The sequence below is a fragment of the Macaca fascicularis genome, chromosome 7 (genome assembly GCF_037993035.2).
Source record: "Macaca fascicularis isolate 582-1 chromosome 7, T2T-MFA8v1.1".
In the NCBI taxonomy this organism is placed as follows: domain Eukaryota; kingdom Metazoa; phylum Chordata; class Mammalia; order Primates; family Cercopithecidae; genus Macaca; species Macaca fascicularis.
This window is the reverse complement of record NC_088381.1, coordinates 99554053-99570919: the sequence shown is the minus strand read 5'-3', so window position 1 is coordinate 99570919 and position 16867 is coordinate 99554053. Positions and strand designations below refer to the sequence as shown.

Below are 16867 nucleotides of genomic sequence, written 5' to 3'. Positions count from 1 at the left end.
CTCTAAAAATAAGAATACCAAATTATAAATGCAAAATTAGTTACAAAAGTAAATATTTACTTAGTACATGAAAAGAAATTACCATAAATTTCTGGAGCCTTAGAGAGTCACATTCCTTTCTCTGAGAACTCTTTAAACAGAAATGCTCATATAGAAATGTTTCCTGACCTTCCTGACCATAACGTGGCTGTCTCTCCCCATCTAGAACATTCTACAATTCCCAGAATATCCCAGGATCCTATGCAGATGTAGAACCCTGAACTTAAGCTTTATTAGCTTCATGGGTAACCCCGCCTTTGGTAAAATTTTCTCAGTTCTCTTTCAGGCTCCAAACTCAAAGGATTTCAGCAGGATAGACTCAGTCAGTCTACAAGGTACTCCTCAGTCTACAAGGTACTCCTGAGATGCCCTGTGGATACAGAGGCAGTACTGCAGCAGAAAATTCATCAGGTAGCAGGAAGTCAAATATGTGCATCAAATTAAGAAGGATATAGACAGCATAATGAAATAATCAAAAACAAAGCAAGTGGTCAAGATAGTTGAGAAGGATAGGATGAGGTACAGATCAGGGGCAACAGTTCAGACTTGAGTCAGCCAAGACAGGCTTCCTGCTAGATGTCTCTTGTACATGGTAAAACATATGACCATTATTACCCTCTAATGTGAGATACAGCACTTTTGTTTTTTTGCCTTTATTTTTTTGAGATGGAGTTTTGCTCGTCACCCAGGCTGGAGTGCAATGGCATGATCTTGGTTCACTGCAACCTCTGCCTCCCAGGTTCAAGTGAGCCTCCTGCTTCAGCCTCCCAAGTAGCTGGGATTACAGACATGCGCCACCATGCCTGACTAATTTTGTACTTTTAGTAGAGACAGGGTTTCACCATGTTGGTCAGGCTGGTCTCGAACTCCTAACCTTAGGTGATCCGCCCACCTCGGCCTCCCAAAGTGCTGGGATTACAGGCGTGAGCCACCACACCCAGCCATTTTTGGATCCAAATAGAATGCATTCACTGAGCTGTTGTGCAAAGTCATTCAATATTAGGATAGTTGTCTTCTTCATTTGTCCTTATAATATTGTGAAATATGTATTTGGTCTTTGTCTCATTTACTGACATAAAATCCTAAAATCCTTGGAATCACTAGAGTGATAAGAGTATCCTTGATATTCTAATAAGTTGACCGGTGGCTGGGGGCACCTATATAGCCTTAAGATGAGGATTGGTTTCCAGGGGAATCAATGTTGTGATTAGAGGGTTGAAACTTTGAGTCCCGGGCCCAACCTCTACGGAGGGGAGGGGGCATGATTGATTACATCACAAGTTTAACAAGGAAAATAGCCCAAACTAATGTTGACAATGGTAATTTTAAGCTAACATGTTTTCCTCAAATAATATTTTACATTTTATACTCAAAATAATGTCTAATAATCTGAGAATAACTCAAAGACTCAAATAAAGGCAATTCCCTCTTTTCTGAGGAATGACTGGGAACTAAAATTGTTATTTTATATTTGGGCAGATAAGGTAATTTGTCTTTTTCAGGACATCTATTATAAAGAATATAGCATTAGGAATAGGAAAAGAACATGGGTCTCTATCTTTTAGGGACACTTAAGAAACAGATCAAAACAGCAGCAATCAGGTCTCCCTCTGAAAGATTATGGGAACACAAGTGCATATAGGTTGAATTCTACATGTTGAATAGAAAGGGTCCAATGAATGTATGGTCAATAGTTCCATTTTAGGCTTCTCAGCCTGTTCAAACAGTTTACCATAATCAGTTTCCAGAGTAGCAGTTTCTATCATTAGCATTACATAAGCCAAGTCTAAGGACCATAGGGTCAACTTACACTTCTCCAAAGCAACGGCAGACTATCCCAGCCATTCTATTCTGCTAGCAAGGCCAATGTGAGACAGATGAAAATAACATCAGCAGTGGTGTATACTGAGCCACATAGAATCAGGGAAGAAAAACACTGCTAAGACAGAGAGCTCTGCTGGAGTCAAAGTGATGGCCAAGAAGAATTAAAATCCTAAGGGCATGGAAAGGTGTAACCAAAGAATAAATAGAGAAATCATGAAGTAAAAGAGATCTAGATTGGTTTGAATGGCTCAAAAGTGGGCTGTGTCCAGGTAGCCCACTCATATGGTGGCTGGAATGTGCCATAAGTGACACGACAACTTCTTAAAGGAAGTTAGGCTGTGCCAGACCTTGCTGCTATCCTTCCTGTCTGACTACTCAGTTTTGACTTTCATGCCTACTTGACTTATACTTAGTGGATCTCAAGATAGTGTCCTTGTATCTGATTCTGGCCATATACTTGTTGCTACTTCTATTCTATAATCAAGTTCTGCTATTTGTTCCTAATTTCTTGATTCTTCTATAGTCAGTTAGGTATAGTCCTACCCTACTAGCAAACAGAACATTACTCATGCTTAACTCAGAATCCCAGAGCATGAAAGCATGCCACTATGGGTACAGAGCTACAGCTAACCTGGTGGACAAATTTTGCAGGCAAATTACCAAGCTCCTAGGATTGTTATTCAACTAACTTCCAGGGTTTCAATAGGTCTTCCTGTTCTAAGGATTCTGGGATAATTATTTTATACATAACTATCTTATCAACTTCAGTTTATGCTCCCTAACCAAAGAAAACATTTACATGCATTGCTGGACTCTCCCTCCAGATCCACCCCTCCATAATATCTAACCGGTGTTCCTTCAATATCTGCCAAATGATTCTATGAGTCAAGTTGCCCCTTAAAATTTTATTATACAACTAAAATTAAAATTTTTGCCACGTGAGGCACCTTTTATGTACAACATAAATCTAAAATTGAGCAGAAAGTGTTTTTCTTTACATCTGAGCCATGTGTTTTGTTCTGCCCAGTTGCCTGTATATAAAATCATGCAACATTTTATTTTGATTGCAAGAAGAATATTGTTACAAAGGAGAAATTATTTAAATATAAATGCCACAATAAAAATCTGAATAATGAAAAGATTTTTACTTTAGTTGATGGCCTACTGACTTGTGGAAATAAATGATACAACAATATATAATAAATATCCTTGAGATTGTTCAGGTAACAGCTGACCCAGTTATAAAATGAAAACATATTATTCAAGTTATAATAACTATATAAATGTTCTTCCCTAATCTTTTTATTTTCTTCCCAAATGATAAAAAGTTCTCTAATCCTTTTTACAATGTCTTTCTTTCTAAAGGAAAAAGGCGTGTGGGAGAGGAGGCTATTTATCTAAATAAACCCCTCTAAAGTCACTATGAGCCCAAAAAGTAACAGCAGACAGACAATTTAAAGAGAGAAAAGAAGAAAACTTACTCCTTTTCTTTCCCTTTATCACCTCCCTTTTTCTTAGTTGTCCTCCTGCAGAGGTACAGAGCAGCCTGGCCCTGACAACCTGGAGACAGCATCAATTCACAGAGGTCTTGTTATCCAAAAGTTGATACATGGGTCAATCTTTGTTAATTCTGAATCTATTTTCTGAACTAGTATTTAAAACTATCAGTTGCCCAGCTAGCCCACAGATGACTATTTACATAGTCACGGTACAGTTGAAACAGTAAAGCTTCAAATATAAAAATAATGATACTAGCACAAAAGTAACAGTATTTCAGTTAATTATAGAAACACCTCTCTAAGTTCTCCAAAGTCCTGCTTTAGGCCAAGTGCTTATATATACAGATGTTCATAACCTAGGAAGGTGATGTTACTGAAGGACAGGACTGCTACTAAAAAGGCCTAAGATATTACAAACCTGCTTAAGAGTCAAGATATTTTAAAGAAATTGTCAAAATAAATTTTATCAAAATCCTCTCTACCTCAAAGGCTGAAATTTCAAATTTTTTCCAGTAGGCGTAAGCAATCACTGTATTAACCTAATTTGGAACAGCTTATAAAATATATTTAGATGGATAGCACTCCAATAAAGAAAACTATAAAGCTACAATACACTTTTAAGAAAGGTCTTAAGAAAATTTTAAGAAAATCTTTAGAAAAAATACTTGTATTTGGGAAGATTCAAGGTCCTAAAGGGATAGGAGTATAGCTGTCATAGAAGTGGCTTTCTGAAGCCCCCTAAGAGTATCTACAGCCACCATTCAGTGGTTAAGGTATTAGAGCACTTGAAGGACATTACTGCTTCAAACCAACATACTGTATGCTAAGGATGATCTGAAGAACTGTCCCAACCAAGTTTATTCCTTAGTTCCAGTTACCTACCATCTGGGGTCACATCCTACTTTTGAGCCTTAGGGTCCCTCAGGTGGAAATGGGCTGGTAAATGGAAGAAGTGGGGTAGGTAAAGGGGAGCACAAGGAAATTAACAGTTATTGGGAGCCTATTATAAGGCTGACATTAGATACACTGTACATACATGATTGTACAACATTGTAAAATCCGCATTATAATATCTCTATTTTACAGACAAAAGTATTGAGGATTAGAGAAGTTACAAGAGTTGTCCAAGGTTAGGCTGTTGCTGAGTGATTAGGAATGGAATTTAGATCCTGGTCTGTGTGACTCAAGTCATGTTCCTAGTCTCCCACAGTTCCAAGTCATGTGATAAAGGGCACAGCATCACTATTCTTCAAATCCCTGAAGAGTTCTGCTAACACAACCTTATGACCTCAAGAACATAGGAGCTTTATTATATTACTTCTTCAGTGTATGATAAAATAGATATAAAAAATAAAACTTGTATACCCACAGAAAATCATTACACAATGTAAGTTAGAAATAGAAGAATTATTCATTTGCTTTCCTTTTTTCTTTTCCTATTCTGGTTCATTATAACAACATTTATTTCTGAATATGTTTTTAATGGTAGGTAAGCATTCTTTCCTTACATGATCCTTTGAGAGTCTTGAGAGTCTTTTGTATTGTAAAGCAAGTATCCTAGTAACCATGGAAATCTAGAGTGTAAATTTCCTGACTTTGTGACACTGAAGAATATTTTAGCCTTTAATAATCTACCATTAAATTCAGGTTTTGTTTTAAATCAGTATAATTCTACCAACCATCTATACAAGCAAATTACATAGAGTAATAATTTAAATCAAAGTAAATAACGTATAAAGACTAAGAAAAGATATAATACTTTAAAATATTTTTAAACACCCACAGCTTTTTGAACATATTTTTGAAACTGACTCAATAGATATTATTTTTAAATGTAAAGATTAAATCATATCAAATAAGAAATCAACTGAGAGAAACTGTAGCTGTATATGCAGTTTTATTTTAAGTAATGAAACGCCTTGGCAAAAAATTATAACAGTGAGAAAATTATGGCAGTGAATGAGATCTGACCTAACCAACTCCATCTTGCCTTTAACCTCCAAACTGCCCTTAGTCTTTCCAGGGCATGGGCCAAGTTAACTTTAGGAGAAATTTAGTTTCTAGTTTAACCTTACAGCAAGATGATATGAACCCTTCCCAAAGCTTAACCACCTTGGTAAAACTAATGAAAGGGTACAAGGTTAGAATTATGAAAGCGGTAGAATTCAGCTGAGATGTAGGCGTAGTTAAATGATAAGCAGTCATCATTCTAGAATTTACAAGATTTGTAACTTCCTCAATTACTCCTGTAAATAACATCGCTATTGCAGAATCTAAGATTGACCTTTTGAGATGTCTTTTCAGACTTTGGCATTTCTGACAACCAGATGACTTCACTCAGACCAAAGACTCAAGATTCAACTGCTCCTGTAGTCCCCACCCAGAAGTAAACTCAGAACACAAGGACCATTTTCCACGCCCCAATGATTGCATCTCCAACTAAATCAGTAGCACCCATTCTCTAGCACCCTGCCTGCCAAACTATCTTTGAAACACTCTAGCTTCCAAATTTTGGGGAAGACTGATATGAGTAATAATAAAACTCTGATCTCCCATTTAGCCAGCTCTATGTGTATCAACCTCTCTGTCTATTGCAATTCCCCTGCATAGATACATCAGCTCTGTCTGAGCGGTGGGCAAGATGAACCCACCAGGCAATTACAGGATGAACTATTAAAATGAAGTTTTGAGACTTAACATTATGATTCAGATATTAATTACTATTAAAAAAACAAGCACTGAAATGGGAAGTTTGGCAAAACTCAAGACAATAAATCTAGCTAGGGACAGATAAGAATCCAGATATCTATTCATCAAATTAAGTAGTAAGTTTCAGTTTAGGGAGACTGGCATATCTAAATTCTAATCATTCTTGTCACAAACTGCCGTGTGAGCATAGGCCAGCCAATTAACCTCTCGGGACCCTAGTTTTCTCATCTATAAAATAAAGTATTTTAGATTAGGTAACCACTCAGTTTCCTTCCAACTACTGAAAAAACAAAAAAATACCATGACTATGATCTGTTTGTGTAAACTGAAAAATATTTGTGAGGGATTTAAGGAAAAGGTGAGCAAAAGGAATTTTTATCCAAAAGTATCAAAATAACAAAGAAGCTTTTTTTTTTTTTAAAAAAAAGGAGAGGGTTACCTTATACAAGAACAAGAAAGCTCCAAACTACTTGGTATATTTAACAAACTTCTTTTTTAAATGAAATAATCATATTTCCTTTGGAAAACTTAGCTGAACTTTGCAAAGAGCTCATTTAAATTTATACTGAACCACAACATACACTGAGTGCCATCCAACACATCTCATTCTAGTGTATGTAAGAATGAGTTATACCAATAAAGAACGTTATAATTTACAAAGTTAATACATTCCTGAAAAGTTGTGGAGAAGACTGACTCCCCGACCTCCAGGTAAGGAGCAGGAAGGGGATTCAATCACAACTCCTTGAAGATTGAGAAAATAACTTTTATCTGAGGAATGTGACTCTTTAAAAATTATCAAGTCCAGAGAGACATTAAAAGGAGACCGTAATCACATCCTACTTCTCCTATGAGTTACATATTCATCTCCTGAAACTGCTTGCTATTGTCATAAAGTAGCTATAAACTGACATAATATGTTGCGCCAGACACTATAGCCCATACCCTATAGCTTAACAAAGTATTACCATCACTAATCAATGTTATTTGTGTAAACCAATGAGAATTCCTAACAATTCTGCATTGGCCCACTCCCTGTCCTCTTTCTGGCCTTTAAACATCCACTTGTAACTGTGGCTGATCAAAGGGTATATTCAGGGCAACTTGAATCTGTTCTCCTGGGTTACAATCCTCAAGCTTGGCCCAAATAAACTCTCTATTTTTGTTAGTTTTACCTAGTTTATTCCTTTTAGATTGATACATACGGCATAAGTCAGCAGGACTTGGAGTGAACCTTCCCCCTTGCGTGGCCCCCACCCCAACCACCTGGTGTTTCTCTGAAAGCAATGCTTGGTACTAGGATGAACTCTTCATCTTCAGAAGTCTCACTGGGTGTTTTGGGTAAGTTCTTCTGAATTCATACCTCTCACTCTTTCGCTGAAGGTCTAGATTTAGACCGTTCTTCAAACTTCTCTTTCCTTTAAGAGTGAGGGTTTCAGTTTCTGTCTTTGGACAGGAGATTCAGGTAAAAAGCTCTGCAGAGAAATGCCTTTGCTTCCACCTGTCTCAGGACTGCGGGTTTAGGTTCAAGTTTATCCACCCCTGTTTCCCAACAGAGTTTCAGGTCAAAGCACTGGCAATTAAGCACCAGTGGTTTCCTTCTAAATGGCATACTTTTAAGACAGTGAAATGTTCCAAATAATGCTGCACTTTAAGAAAATACATTTCAAAATGAGAGCTCTTGCATTAGTCTCATCCAAGGATGCTTACTGATGTGCCAGAAGCTTCTAAAAAGACTTCAACATTTTGTTGCCTCATTTAAAAAACTCTTTACAAAAGGCTAAAAGAAAGCTATCCTGGATAAAGTATTGATTAAAGCCTCAGGTAAAGTAGACTTGCTTCTTCTTCAGAGCTATCTATGCTGAGTCCACGCATAGAGAATATTTTCTTTGCCCTACTGCTTGATAGGCTCTTGCCAAACTCAGTAATTTTAGCTAAGAAACAGAAGCTAAGTTAAAAACACCACCCACTGAAAAGATGGGTCTCCAAAGTACATCTTTGTTGCCTAGCTAACAATTGCTCAGGGCAACGAAAGAGGTCATTGGAAGACTGATAGTCTAAAAGGTGGAAATGAATGAAAATAAAATTAGTAAGATTATAAAAATGCAGATCCAACAAACTTTTTCTAAACCAAGACTAATGACTAACACTGTTGAAACATGAATATTTATGGAATTAGCTAAGCAGTATGTCAGGTGAGATCAGATCTGGAACATGTATGTAAAGGCATGTATGTATGTATGTAGACATGTTCTCACTCTTGCCCAGGCTGGAATGCAGTGGCACAGTCATGGCTCACTGCCGCCTCCATCTCCTGGGCTCAAGCCACTCTCCCACCTAAGCCTTCCTAAAATCCTTTAAATGATCAAAGTGCCTGCTTTGGCTCCCCTGCAAGATTTACAAAAAAAACACAAAACAAAATAAAAAAACGCATCCACCCTGTGGTCTAGTGACTAAGACTTCGTGCTTTTATTGCTGCATCCTAGGTTCAATTCCCAGTTAGGAAAGCAGTCCCTGTTGGTTTGATATTTGTGTGACTTTTAACTTGTAGGGATACTGCTTTGCTACTTGGTAAGTTACCTTTGGTTAAAAAAGCCAGAAATAAGCCGGGCACGGTGGCTCACACCTGTAATCCCAGCACTTTGGGAGGCTGAGGTGGGCAGATCATGAGGTCAGGAGATAGAGACCATCCTAACTAACATGGTGAAGCCGTGTCTACTAAAAATACAAAAAAATTAGCCGGGTATGGTGGTGGGTGCCTATAGTCCCAGCTACTCAGGAGGCTGAGGCAGAAGAATGGTGTGAACCCGGGAGGCGGAGCTTGCGGTGAGCAGAGATTGTGCCACTGCACTTCAGTCAAGAGCTGAAGAGTGAAACTCCGTCTCTAAATAAATAAAATAAAATACCCAGAAATAGCAGCTGTTTGTCCTGGCTAAAATCTAATAACAAAAGATTTGAATGGATTTTTTAAAAAGAGCTCTATATGGTCAGAAGTCAACTTAATTAAAGCTGATATTTAAGCTGTGTATCTAGATGGGGCTTTGAGGGGGACACTTTTCGCTTTTTCTCTTTGGATTTTGCTGTTAGAGAATTTTTTTTCAGTAGATTAAAATCTTTTTTGTTTTTTTTCAATTATGTATTTGGTCCCTCTGCTTCCTTTTTTAAGAACTGTTCTCCCATCTACTTCTCCCTACTGTTTCTTCCTCTTTGCCATCTTCAGTACCACATAAAAGAATCTGGGAAGAACTTCTAATGATTCAGACTCCATTAGGAACACAGGAAAAGGTGCCAACAATCCCTTTTGGGGGTCTTCAGTCTTCCTGTGGAATCTAAAGAATTGTAGGCAGATTCTTCTCAATTCTAAAGCTCTGCTCTCTTTTGTATTTGTGTTACCTGATCTCATTGGTTTTTGGGGAACCAGAAATTACTTTGAGACTTTACAGTTGTGAGAGAGAAACTTGACTTTGTTGTGTGTGATGGCTGATGAGTCAAAGGCAAGAACTGCAGTTTCGCAGGTGGCTGACAGCAGTTGTTTATAGTAAATGGATGTTACTCTAAGGGGGCTACTTGTTTCTTTGTGCATTTAGATAAGTAAGGTGAAGTTTAAACACTCACAGACATTTCTTTGGAGCAAAGTACACTGTGGAAATATTGGGCAGCTGGGTCCCATGGTGTTTTACTCTTTTTGGACACGGGGGGTTCAAAGTAAAAGCAGAATCCTTGATTTTAAAAAATCTAAATACTCTGCCTTCCATTGGAGGCTGCTTTTCACATAATTAAGTAATTAGGCCCTAAAAACTGCAAATGCTTTGTTGGCAGTGCTCCATTTAATGGGCTCTACCCTGCGCTGAGTGGTCCAGCTGGAAAACAGACTAAGTTAAAAACTATCATTCTAAATAAAATTGGTCTCCTCATAAAATCCTGTAGTAAAACCCTATGATTTTGTGTTACTTTGGCATCCGTTTTTAATCTTCCTCCAACAAACACAACCAAACTCCTTTAAAAACTTAGATTCTCCTTGTGTGTGCTTTGAGATATAAATTTACTACCCTGTTTTTTCTAAAACTCAGTAAGGGCTTGGGCCATGTGAGACATATAAATTTCAGCCTGTTCCATTTACAACAGCTACAACTGTCCTTTTAAACTAGTTTTACCTAACTCATGGCTAAAGTTTTAAAACTAAAGCTATAAGATCCTTATTTCTGTCTGTCTGTATTTTTGTGTATACACGTGTGTACATGTCTATTTATATATTCTTTATGGTACCGAACTGGCTTATAAATAAGAAGGTACTCATAAATTAATTAGCCCAAATGCTTGTCAAGTTCACGTTACTTTAGTAATCTTTGGTAAATAAAGATAACTTTAAAATCGTTGGTAAAATAAAAGAGAAACACTGTCAAATTTTAATTTAGACATTTTCGTCTCAGTCTATTGATCAGGCAGATTTATATTGTCTCTGCTAGATGTTTTAAGGCAAAAAAAAAAACCTGTTGCTTTTATGAATTAAGTACTTGATTAATTTGTCTGTGAGCTTACGTCTTTAGATTTGAACCTGTAAATTCGGGATGTGGACAGGTGGCCATGGTGGGCCTGGGGACAAGTCCTCAGTACCTAGAACACCAGCTAAAAGGCAGAGTCAAGTCTAATATGGCCCCATTTTCCTTGGTATAGGTTATCATATCTTATAAGTCAAAATTAAAAATTCTCTCAATGAATGTACCATGTTTTACAATGAAATGCTAAGCAAATATTTATACATTTGTGAGGTAATCACGTTCCAAAATGATCTGTGTAATTTTAAAAATATCTTTTCCACGTGCCTAGACGACTTAAGTGGAGTTAAATGACTTTTTGAAAATTAAAGGGAAGGGTCTCAAGATTAAAACAAAGTGTGAAAACATTTGACCAAAATACAATTTTAAAATACACGAAGGACTAAAAATGAAGCTAAGAAGTGAGCAGAAGTCAGATCTTTTGTTTGAATATATTAATCAAATTCCTATTATTTTAGTGACTTGTGTCCTTCCCATGTTAAACAGACTTGCCACTTACAAAGCTGAAGAGAAAACAGTAAATTTAATGTAATAATGTAGGTGTCCTAGTGAGAACCAAATAATGCAGCAGCCCTTACCTATAACACAAAAGACTTTGAGAAAGACTAAGGAATATATGTATGAGAATTGCAATGCAGATGATAAAGATATTGGTGAGAAATAGGATTAAGAACTGGAGAAAGAAATGAACACATAAAACAACCTAGTTCCCATGTTATCAACTTCAGCACTTTGCAAATTGCTAAGCTACAAAATTACTTCAGAAATATCCAAAGGACATCTAAGAAACCTAAGATCACTAAATTGTAAAGAAATAAGAAAATGGACCAAATTTTATGCATCTCATTAAAAGACCAGTAAGTGAGCAGCTGTTCCTTCATTCTCATTTTTCTCATTTAAATACATTGGTCATTATATCTAGACTTGCTCGTAATAATCTTCTGCCCTGATGAGCAAGTGAATGTTGCAATGTATCTAGAGGTTGTTCTTGCCTAAATAGGTATCTGCTGTCTTCATATTTATCTTATATTACAGATTACACATTAATATGCATATGTAAAGTCTGAGTATAAATAATGGGATAATCATTATGGAGTTTAATCATGACTCAGAAATTAATACAAACATTTACATGTGCCAAGCACTGCTGTAAACACCGGGGATACAGCAATGAACAAGATCCCTGAAGTCCCTACCCTCATGAAGTGGAGATAGGAATACAATAAACAAACCAATTAGTACATCCCTTGTAATCTTGTTGAAAATCATCTCAGTTTGCTCTCTATAAAACTGAAACTAATATTACTTGCATAAGTATCATTATATCCTACTCAAATAAAAATTATGACAAAGACCTATAAGCCAGTAAATCTTGTACTCCAATTTTCTCTCATCTATCCCTGTCTCCAGTGGCACATACATAACAGAATGCAGGCCAGAGTTTGAGGTGTAAGCCATGCCATGAAATAGAAAAAAAAATAATTGGATCATGATAGGGCTCAAACAGGCCTGTGTTCTATATCAAAACTAACTAACTCAATCAACTATGGTTTCTCAAGTAAGATTATCATGACAAATATGTGCCATTTAGAGCATAATTTGTCTGCCTTAGTTTCAGTACCAGTGTCCAGATAAGTCATTTTTATTTCAAATATCATGACTGTCAGTTTAAAAACCTTTATTATCAAATGGACTGTTAATCAGATTATAAATTGTAAGTCACATTTTAACATAATTTTTTTCTCTAGTTGAAGAAACAATTTTTGACATGATGAATGCATACTTTTGCAAAACTGCATCAAACGGGCATAATTTAATGTTAGATTCTTGTATTTAAGACAACAAACTAGTTATGAATGAGCAAATAAAATTAAAGTTCTAACCAAGCTACTTTTCATCAGAAAACAAGACATACTCTCAGTAATTCTGAAATATTAATGTATAGGACAATAAATCAAAACAAAAAAATATATTCAGATTGCCAACATAAAATGTAAGTTAGCTAATGGTCTGAATAAATCAATCACCTCAGTCTCTCAGTGTTTCTCTTTCTTTCACTCTCTCTCCTCCCTAATCAAAGACATATGAACACATAAGGGGAAAAAAAAGACCTACATTGATAAAACTAAGGCTTAAACTTGGGCACAAACCAAAAAATTGGAAGAAGTGTTTATCAACAATTTTCTTGATAAACACAGAGGCAATCAAATGAGACCTTCCACACCCTCCCACCACCAAAGCTACTGACCTCTGGCACCAAAGCCTACATTCTTTCTAGAAAATGTACACCCTTTCAAGAACAGTAACCTTCATCCCCACTATTCCCCTTCCTCTCTCATCATCCTCCAAAAGAAAGAGAGGCATAGGCATTTCTTACATAGACCCATGAAGAAGCTCAGAACATAACTAATATTTTCATGGTTTTATGAAGACTATTCAATAAGCTACACGACGGATCTATGAAGAAAATTCAGGAATTTTTGGTTAGTCTTTCTTGGCTAGGTGCTCTCAATCGGCAGTCTCAGGCTTGTGATAGAAATTATTTGGCCAAACATTATAAGCTAAGCTCAACAGCAATTATCTATGAATCTGAAAGTCATGTGCTCCAAAATCAGATGTGCAAATGTAAAAATGTTTTGTCATTAAAAAGAAAAAAAGACTAACTGGTATTCTTGCCTTCATGGAAGGCTATGCCACACCCATCAGCAGTGTGGGGCACAGAAGTCTCAATGTGCAGGAGCAACAATTTCTCAAAAACTGGATCTGGATGCATTTAAATTGCCAAACAATTATGGCAACAAAGTTCTGTACATGAAGCTTTCATGAATACTCCCAAATTTGTCTTTTCATAACAAATATGAATCACTTAAATATGTCATCTAGTATAGTCATTCACATAAATATGAAGCATCCAAGATCAATACTAACACTTACTGGGTGGTTTGAAGGCCTTGGGTTCTATGAACGTGCTTTAGGCATGATCTCCATATAAGAGGAAGATTTGTCTAGTGATGGCCATCAGAGTGAAGTAAAGCCAAATACTCATGAAGCTACAAGTAAGGTATCTGATCTCCTTCAAAAACTACTCATCCTAAGTTTTTCTTTCCTAATCAATTTTATAGGTGCTATCACATGTTAAAAGCTATTCTAGTTCAGTTAAGTAAGAAAGTTCCTGAATATGATTTCAACTTCCTGAATGATTCAGCAGTATTATCCTTGCCTAAAGGCCTATCCACAATACTCAAGTTACAATATAGTTAGAAAAGATTTTTAAAAGATACCTTCACCTTGTATTTTAAAAACCAAAGCTCTCTGAAGAACTTGCAAATTTGTTCTCTTCCGAAAAACCTAACTATAGCAACAATTCAGTTTCATCCTGGGTAATTAAAGAATGATTAAACTTTCTGATACATTTCTGTTGAAAAATTATTTCTAAAATTGATCCCCAAAAAACTTAGTACAATGTAAAGGCACCTAGGAAAACATCAAATTCATAAAGACAATAATTTGTGTCACTTAGCTCATATACATACATGTTCACTCATAATCCATGCTTTATTAGATTCTTTGAACACAGAAACTGTATATCCAAAATCAGTGCTATCCCATACACAAGGATGCTGAATGCAGTATTATTTTTAATAATGAAAACTAGGATCAAATTTCAGTGTCACTTAATGAGATAATGATTAAGTAAATTATTGTCACGCAATACTACGAAATACTAGTAAGCCAATAAACAGAATGAGATATATTTATATGCACTGATCACAATATATTATTAAGTGACAAAAAGCAGGTTGCTAAACTATATGACTACTATCACTTCACTACTAAGGGAGAAAACTATACTGGGGTAAACACACATACATGTATGTGCCTAGGAAAAGTCTGGGACAATGCTTACTAAGCAATTATGAGTTATTACTCCAAATGGTGAGAGTGGGCAAGGCCAGGGGTGGGAAGCCTTCACTCCTTTACTTTGTATATTTCTGTACTGAGGCTGCTTTATTTTCTTTGTAATTAAAAAATTGAAAAGCATTGACCTAATCTACACAGAAAATTAGCCAGACATGGTGGCATGCACCTACTTGGGAGGCTGAGGTGGGAGAAACACTTGAGCCCAGGAGTTGGAGAGTTGGAGGTTGCAATGAGCTACGATCGTGCCACTGCACTCCAGAATGGGCAACAGTGTGAGACTCATCTCTAAAAAAAAAAAAATTCAAAAGCGTTATCTTCTTAAATATTGTAAGCTTGAAAGGCTATATACATCACTTAATGGTGTTATGGCTGCTGAAAATATTTTTCACACATCTCTTTTAAAACTACTTTCAAAGTATAATATTTCAAATATCTTGGTCACCAACCTTATTTCTATGAGAATGGATTTGAATTTTAAAATGTAAAAAGTAAGATGGGTATCATGGTTCATTCGTGTCATCCCAGCTACTCAGCAGGCTGCGGTGGGAGGACGATTTGAGCCAAGGAGCTTGAGTGTGCCATAACCACATCACTGCACTCCAGCCTGGGCAACAGAGTAAGACCCTAGCTCTAAATACATACATACATACATACATACATACATACATACATAAAGTAAAATGTAAAAAGTAGATGGAGTCATATCTGGTAAATAGGCAATACTGTAAACTGTAATATTTTGAATCAATATAAGATACAATAGCCAAGATATGGAATCAGCCTAAGTGTCTATCAATGGATAACAAAAATGTGGTACATATACACAATGGAATACTAATCAGCCTGAAAAAGGGAAGGACATCCTGTCATTTGTGACAACATGGATGAATCTAGGAGGCATTATGTTAAGTGAAATAAGTCAGCCACAAAAAGACAAACACTGCATGATCTCACATGTGAAACTCATAGAAGGAATAGAATGGCGGTTACAGGGGCTAAGGGGGTTGAGTGGAAGAATGGGGAGATGTTGGTCAAAGTACACAAAATTACAGTTAGGCCAGGTGCAGTGGCTCATGCCTGTAATCCAACACTTTGGGAGGCTGAGGTGGGTGGACTGCTTGAGCCCAGGAGTTTGACACCAGACTGGTAATGTGGAAAACCCCATCTCTATAAAAAATACAAAAATTATCCAGGAGTGGTGGTACACACCTGTAGCCCCAGTTACTCAGGAGGCTAAGGTGGGAGGATCTCTTGAGCCCAGGGAAGTCATGGCTGCAGTGAGCCATGATTGTGCCACTGCACTCCAGCCTGGGTGACAAAGTGACATGCTGTCTCCTCTCTCTCTCTCTTTCTCTTTCTCTCTCTCTCTCTCTCTCTCGCTCTCTCTCTCTCTCACACACACACACACACACTACAGTTAGAAGTAATAAGTTCAGGAGATCTATTGTATAACGTGGTGACTACAGTTAACAACAATATATTATATAGAGATGCTTCTCAACTTGCAATGGGGTTATGTCTCAATAAACCCACACTAAGTTGAAAATAATGTGAGTCAAAAATGCATTCAATACAACTAATCTACTAAACATCATAGCTTAGCCTTCCCTTCTTTAAACATTCTCAGAATACTTATATTGGCCTACAGTTGTACAAAATCATCTAACACAAAGGCTATTATATAATAAAGTGTTGAACATCTCATGTAATGTAGTATACTGTATTCATATAATGAATACCATACTGAAAGCGAGCAACAGAATGGCTTGCTGCTCTTGCCAGCACACAAGGTACAAGAGAATATTTATTATACTACATATCATTAGCTCAGGAAAATATCAAAATTCAAAGTACAGTTTCTACTAGATGAACATTGCTTTCACACCATGGTAAAGTTGAAAAATCATAAGTCAAATCATTGCAAGTTGGACACCATGTGTAGTTGAAAATTACTATGAGAATAGGTTTTAAATGTTCTCTCCACAAAAAAATGCTAAGTATATGAGGTAATTAATTAGCTTTATATAGCTATTCCACAATGTCTACATATATTAAAACATCATGTTCTACACCATAAATACGTACAATATTTGTCAAATAAAAATAAATTAATTTTAAAATCAATAAATATAAAAATTTTATCTTCCATTAGAAAAAAAATACGACTATGTGCAGCATATATGTAACTGACTCATTCTAAAGGCATTCCAAAAGAGAAGTTCCAAAACTAAAATTATCAAAGGCAACTCTGTATTATCCCCTATAATCTCATAGTGTTTTCTACATGACAAGCCACAATAAAGCTGTATTAAATAAAGA

At 36.4% G+C, this 16867-nt stretch overlaps 1 protein-coding gene across 15 annotated transcripts in view; it reads right to left on the bottom strand.

Annotated features, from left to right (window-relative positions):
• The window catches only part of NUBPL (NUBP iron-sulfur cluster assembly factor, mitochondrial), a 259201-nt gene that overhangs the window by 80531 nt on the left and 161803 nt on the right, over positions 1 to 16867 (bottom strand). The window contains exon 1 of one of the 15 annotated variants that reach the window (XM_065548711.2): positions 14719 to 14828. The exons of the other annotated variants lie outside the window; for them this stretch is intronic. The gene's annotated coding sequence lies outside the window, so the exon portion shown is untranslated. Of the gene's footprint in view, positions 1 to 14718; positions 14829 to 16867 lie in introns of those variants that run through there. 15 annotated transcript variants of the gene reach the window in all.